General features: G+C 46.7%; 1 pseudogene; it reads left to right on the top strand.

Annotated features, from left to right (window-relative positions):
* The first annotated feature begins 530 nt into the window (after positions 1-530).
* LOC127906230 (uncharacterized) lies at positions 531-5457 on the top strand (annotated as a pseudogene).
* The last annotated feature ends 731 nt before the right edge of the window (positions 5458-6188 follow it).

Here is a 6188-nt window from a genome sequence, read left to right as displayed (position 1 = left end):
CAAGGGCGCAGACCTCCATCCTTCTTCACAAAAAAGAAACTCGAGGAGGCAGGTGAAGTGGAGGGTCGAATATATCCCTGCCCCAGGGATTCGGACACATATGTTTCCATAGCCGCCGTCTCCTCCTGTGACAGAGGATACACGTGAATTGGCATATTCTAAGGGGATGTGCACGGTGGAGACCTGGTCAGGACTTTCCACCTTAGTCGCACCGATGGAAACCCATACACACCTTCCTGAGCCCTCTCATGACCACCCCTTGAGAACCCCCTGTAGCTACGAAATAGTGGGATCATGACAGGCCAACCAGGGTAGGCCCAGCACCACGGGAAACGCAGGAGAATCAATAAGGAAGGGACTGGTCAGGACTTTCCACCTTAGTCGCACCGATGGAAACCCATACACACCTCCCTGATATGCACAGGGAAGGGCATATCCACAGGAACAAGGGGAAACCCTAAACTATGGGCAAATGAACAGTCAATAAAATTCCCAGCTGCGCCTGAATCTACGAGCGCCTTATGCTGGGAATGCGAGGAAAACTCAGGAAATTTGATAAACAACATGTGGCCAACGGGGCTCTGGGTGAGTCTGGTGCCGACTCACTTGGGGTGACACGATAGTGCCCTGCCTGCTGCCTCAACTCCTTGAGGAACCTCCCCAGCACCGATCAGCAGTGTGCCCTCTGCGGCCACAGATGTTGCAGGGAATGACCCCTCCTCCGGTCGCCCTAAGCGCAGCACCTCCCAGCTCCATGGGCGTCCGAGCGGAGGTGCTGGGGGATGGAACTGACAGGCTCCGATCCGGACCTCCGCGGGTAGCCAGCAGGTTGTCCAGCCGGATGGACAGGTCCACCAGCTGGTCCAACGTGAGGGTGGTGTCTCGGCAGGCCAACTCCCACCGGTAGTGATCGATCGGGACCCCATCGTTCCATCCCGCGCAGGCGGCTAGGGTCCAGAAGTCCAAAGCGAAATCCTGTGCGCTCCTTATCCCCTGCCTCACGTGGAACAGACGTTCACCCGCCGCTCTACCCTCAGGAGGGTGCTAAAAAACTGCCCGAAAACGGCTGGTGAACTCTGTGTAATGGTCCACTCCAGGTCTTTGCCTGAGATTCAGGAGACAAGGGCGGACACTCTCTCACATCACGAAGGAGCCGGGTGGATGGTCGCCAGGTAGAGCTCCAGCTGGAGTAGGAACCCCTGGCATCCGACAGCCGTCCCATCAGACTCCCTCTGGAGCGCGAGCCGAATCCCGCTGGGACCAGGTGAAGGATGGGTGGACAGTGGGGCCTGCTGTAGTGGGGCTGGTGGAGGGGCTGGATGACCTTCTCCTCTCTCCCAACGATCCATTGTTTGCAGCACGCGATCCATGTCGGTGTCCAGACGTTGCAACATGCTGCAACGTCCTCTACTGACTCCATTCTAGGTGAGTCATTCTGTAATGCGGTCTGTGTGTAGCTGGTGTAGAGGAGTCAGACGCAGGACAGCGGATATGAGTAAATAAACATACTTTATTCAAAATATACAAATGCGATACAGTAAATTGAGCCCAAATTAACCCTCCGTACTACATACAAACAATTACTCACAAACAGACATGCGGGCACAGAGGGTTAAATAATGAACAAGTAATTGGGGAATTGAAACCAGGTGTGTAAGATAAAGGCAAAACAAATGGAAAATGAAAAGTGCATCGGCGATGGCTAGAAGGCCGGTGACATCGACCACCGAACACCGGTCGATCATGGAGAGGGGCCGACTTCTGCAGAAGTCGTGAAAATGTTGAAAAACAGGCCCAGGGAGGAGGAAGGCACAAGGCAAAACTTTGTGTTTAATTCTTACTTGATTTCACCAACACACACACATTTCCACACTTTTACTACCCTTGGGTCCAGTGGACCCAAACACCACATATGTAATATAAATGTGTAGGGGGGTGTGTGCACTCAATGAAAATGTGTTATTTTACATGTTCAGGAAATGAGACCAATGAGACCAAAAGGCCAATGTGTCTTAGGTTGAAAAAAAAATTTTTTTTTAATAATTTTTCTTTTAGTTAACATTGAAAATGAGTCCCACAGACCCGAACACCACAAAAGGGTTAACACTCCCATCAGGTCATCGTAAATAAAAATGCCTATTACATGTAGCCTATTTTGTGTTGTGTTTTGGGTTGCATGTTGTCACAGAACAGAGGTTTTGTGCAGCTGCAGTGCCAATGCACACTTCTTCTCTTTTCACAACACAGATTGGGTACCAACATTAAATTAGAGATGGGAAAACAATTTGAAACACAATTATATTGTCATTCACATTTTTTTCTGGATATCACCCCACTCAATGGTACTGGAAGAGAAGCCAACAGGAACAGTTGAACGGACACATGTCATGTCGGCAAAGTATTGCGAAAGAGATGTTGCTTTCTCTCCAAGGTCTCGATCTACTTAAAAGCCCTTGATAGACTGTGGCCGCCCTGCTAGAACTCCACATTTAATAAACTATATTTGTAACTCCAAAATAAAGTTTCAATTCACTATAAATGCTTTATCTATCCCTGTGGCATTGATATACAAATATACACGGAGTGGTTAACATTCTTGCCCATGTACTTGCCAATATTCTTGTGTCATTCATTATGTGAATGACCATATACAGCCATATACAGCGTTTCTCACTGAGTTCCCTGAATTCCTATCGGACCTTGTAGTCATAGCAGATAATATTCTAATCTTTGGTGACTTTAATATTCACATGGAAAAGTCCACAGACCCACTCCAAAAGGCATTCGGAGCCATCATCGACTCAGTGGGTTTTGTCCAACATGTCTCTGGACCCACTCACTGTCACAGTCATACGCTGGACCGAGTTTTGTCCCATGGAATAAATGTTGTCGATCTTAATGTTTTTCCTCATAATCCTGGACTATCGGACCACCATTTTATTATGTTTGCAATTGCAACAAATAATCTGCTCAGACCCCAACCAAGGACCATCAAATGTCGTGCTATAAATTCACAGACAACACAAAGATTCCTTGATGCCCTTCCAGACTCCCTCTGCCTACCCAAGGACGCCAGAGGACAAAAATCAGTTAACCACCTAACTGAGGATCTCGATTTAACCTTGTGCAATACCCTAGATGCAGTTGCACCCCTAAAAACGAAAAACATTTCTCATAAGAAACTAGCTCCCTGGTACACAGAAAATACCCGAACTCTTGAAGCAGGCTTCCAGAAAATTGGAACGGAAATGGCGCCACACCAAACTGGAAGTCTTCCGACTAGCTTGGAAAGACGGTACCGTGCAGTACCGAAGAGCCCTTACTGCTGCTCGATCATCCTATTTTTCTAACTTAATTGAGGAAAATAAGAACAATCCGAAATTCCTTTTGATACTGTCGCAAAGCTAACTAAAAAGCATCATTCCCCAAGAGAGGATGACTTTCACTTTAGCAGTGATAAATTCATGAACTTCTTTGAGGAAAAGATTATGATTATTAGAAGGCAAATTACGGACTCCTCTTTAAACCTGCGTATTCCTCCAAACCTCAGTTGTTCTGAGTCTGCACAACTCTGCCAGGACCTAGGATCAAGAGAGACGCTCAAGTGTTTTAGTACTATATCTCTTGACACAATGATGAAAATAATCATGGCCTCTAAACCTTCAAGCTGCATACTGGACGCTATTCCAACTAAACTACTGAAAGAGCTGCTTCCTGTGCTTGGCCCTCCTATGTTGAACATAATAAACAGCTCTCTATCCACTGGATGTGTACCAAACTCACTAAAAGTGTCAGTAATAAAGCCTCTCTTGAAAAAGCCAAACCTTGACCCAGAAAATATAAAAAACTATCGGCCTATATCGAATCTTCCATTCCTCTCAAAATTTTTAGAAAAGGCTGTTGTGCAGCAACTCACTGCCTTCCTGAAGACAAACAATGTATACGAAATGCTTCAGTCTGGTTTTAGACCCCATCATAGCACTGAGACGGCACTTGTGAAGGTGGTAAATGACATTTTAATGGCATCGGACCGAGGCTCTGCATCTGTCCTCGTGCTCCTAGGCCTTAGTGCTGCTTTTGATACCATCGATCACCACATTCTTTTGGAGAGATTGGAAACCCAAATTGGTCTACACGGACATGTTCTGGCCTGGTTTAGATCTTATCTGTCGGAAAGATATCAGTTTGTCTCTGTGAATGGTTTGTCCTCTGACAAATCAACTGTACATTTCGGTGTTCCTCAAGGTTCTGTTTTAGGACCACTATTGTTTTAACTATACATTTTACCTCTTGGGGATGTTATTCGAAAACATAATGTTAACTTTCACTGCTATGCGGATGACACACAGCTGTACATTTCAATGAAACATGGTGAAGCCCCAAAATTGCCCTCGCTAGAAGCATGTGTTTCAGACATAAGGAAGTGGATGACTGCAAACTTTCTACTATTAAACTCGGACAAAACAGAGATGCTTGTTCTAGGTCCCAAGAAACAAAGAGATCTTCTGTTGAATCTGACAATTAATCTTAATGGTTGTACAGTCGTCTCAAATAAAACTGTGAAGGACCTCGGCGTTACTCTGGACCCTGATCTCTCTTTTGAAGAACATATCAAGACCGTTTCGAGGACAGCTTTTTTCCATCTACGTAATATTGCAAAAATCAGAAACTTTCTGTCCAAAAATGATGCAGAAAAATTAATCCATGCTTTTGTCACTTCTAGGTTAGACTACTGCAATGCTCTACTTTCCGGCTACCCGGATAAAGCACTAAATAAACTTCAGTTAGTGCTAAATACGGCTGCTAGAATCCTGACTAGAACCCCTAAAAATGTGATCATATTACTCCAGCGCTTGCCTCTCTACACTGGCTTCCTGTCAAGGCAAGGGCTGATTTCAAGGTTTTACTGCTAACCTACAAAGCATTACATGGGCTTGCTCCTACCTATCTCTCTGATTTGGTCCTGCCGTACATACCTACACGTACGCTACGGTCACAAGACGCAGGCCTCCTAATTGTCCCTAGAATTTCTAAGCAAACAGCTGGAGGCAGGGCTTTCTCCTATAGAGCTCCATTTTTATGGAACGGTCTGCCTACCCATGTCAGAGACGGAAACTCGGTCTCAACCTTTAAGTCTTTACTGAAGACTCATCTCTTCAGTGGGTCATATGATTGAGTGTAGTCTGGCCCAGGAGTGGGAAGGTGAACGGAAAGGCTCTGGAGCAACGAACCGCCCTTGCTGTCTCTGCCTGGCCAGTTCCCCTCTTTCCACTGGGATTCTCTGCCTCTAACCCTATTACAGGGGCTGAGTCACTGGCTTACTGGGGCTCTCTCATGCTGTCCCTGCAGGGGGTGCGTCACCTGAGTGGGTTGATTCACTGTTGTGGTCATCCTGTCTGGGTTGGCGCCCCCCCTTGGGTTGTGCCGTGGCGGAGATCTTTGTGGGCTATACTCAGCCTTGTCTCAGGATGGTAAGTTGGTGTAAGTAAGTGGTGTGGGGCCTGTGCTTTGGCAAAGTGGGTGGGGTTATATCCTTCCTGTTTGGCCCTGTCCGGGGGTGTCCTCGGATGGGGCCACAGTGTCTCCTGACCCCTCCTGTCTCAGCCTCCAGTATTTATGCTGCAGTAGTTTGTGTCAGGGGGCTAGGGTCAGTTTGTTATATCTGGAGTACTTCTCCTGTCCTATTCGGTGTCCTGTGTGAATCTAAGTGTGCGTTCTCTAATTCTCTCCTTCTTTCATTCTCTCTCTCAGAGGACCTGAGCCCTAGGGCCATGCCCCAGGACTACCTGACATGATGACTCCTTGCTGTCCCCAGTCCACCTGGCCATGCTGCTGCTCCAGTTTCAACTGTTCTGCCTTACTATTATTTGACCATGCTGGTCATTTATGAATATTTGAACATCTTGGCCATGTTCTGTTATAATCTCCACCCGGCACAGCCAGAAGAGGACTGGCCACCCCACATAGCCTGGTTCCTCTCTAGGTTTCTTCCTAGGTTTTGGCCTTTCTAGGGAATTTTTCCTAGCCACCGTGCTTCTACACCTGCATTGCTTGCTGTTTGGGGTTTTAGGCTGGGTTTCTGTTCAGCACTTTGAGATATCAGCTGATGTACAAAGGGCTATATAAATAAAATTTGATTGATTGATTGATTGATTGATGTGACTTGTGCACCTAATAGGTGCATAACA

Source organism: Oncorhynchus keta, chromosome 11 (genome assembly GCF_023373465.1).
Source record: "Oncorhynchus keta strain PuntledgeMale-10-30-2019 chromosome 11, Oket_V2, whole genome shotgun sequence".
In the NCBI taxonomy this organism is placed as follows: Eukaryota; Metazoa; Chordata; class Actinopteri; order Salmoniformes; family Salmonidae; genus Oncorhynchus; species Oncorhynchus keta.
Note: the sequence above shows the minus strand (reverse complement) of the source record. Positions and strands in the feature narration are given on the sequence as shown.